The sequence below is a fragment of the Penaeus monodon genome, chromosome 19 (assembly GCF_015228065.2).
Source record: "Penaeus monodon isolate SGIC_2016 chromosome 19, NSTDA_Pmon_1, whole genome shotgun sequence".
Taxonomy (NCBI): domain Eukaryota; kingdom Metazoa; phylum Arthropoda; class Malacostraca; order Decapoda; family Penaeidae; genus Penaeus; species Penaeus monodon.
This window is the reverse complement of record NC_051404.1, coordinates 30,588,780-30,589,154: the sequence shown is the minus strand read 5'-3', so window position 1 is coordinate 30,589,154 and position 375 is coordinate 30,588,780. Positions and strand designations below refer to the sequence as shown.

General features: G+C 26.7%; 1 protein-coding gene across 1 annotated transcript in view; it reads right to left on the bottom strand.

The window, feature by feature from the left end:
• The window catches only part of LOC119585169 (zinc finger CCCH domain-containing protein 14-like), a gene marked incomplete in the record, with an annotated part of 14,189 nt that overhangs the window by 8,666 nt on the left and 5,148 nt on the right, over nucleotides 1–375 (bottom strand).

Sequence of the window (375 nt, the reverse complement as noted above, 5' to 3'; positions counted from 1 at the left end):
AAGGTACATAACTTACTGTTAATGTTTATTTGACAGCAATTATTATTTCATTGAAGGTCATTCTGAATTTTCTGATTCATACTAACATCAGATATCTAAAATTGAAACTGAGTCATTAATCAATAAAATTTCATGATAAATTACGTCTTGAAAACTGGCCATCTCCTATATGAACCAAAATAAAATATTCTATAAAATTTCAAGAATAAAACAAGCATTTGCATTGTTCACATATGCATATGTTTACATATGTACACATAACAAGTTAGTGTCCAAACTTATTCCTAAACTTATTCCAGTGTCATAAATGATAATATCCTTAAAATAAAAGTTGGCAAATATTATACAGCTAAATTTAACCTAAACCACTCTCCT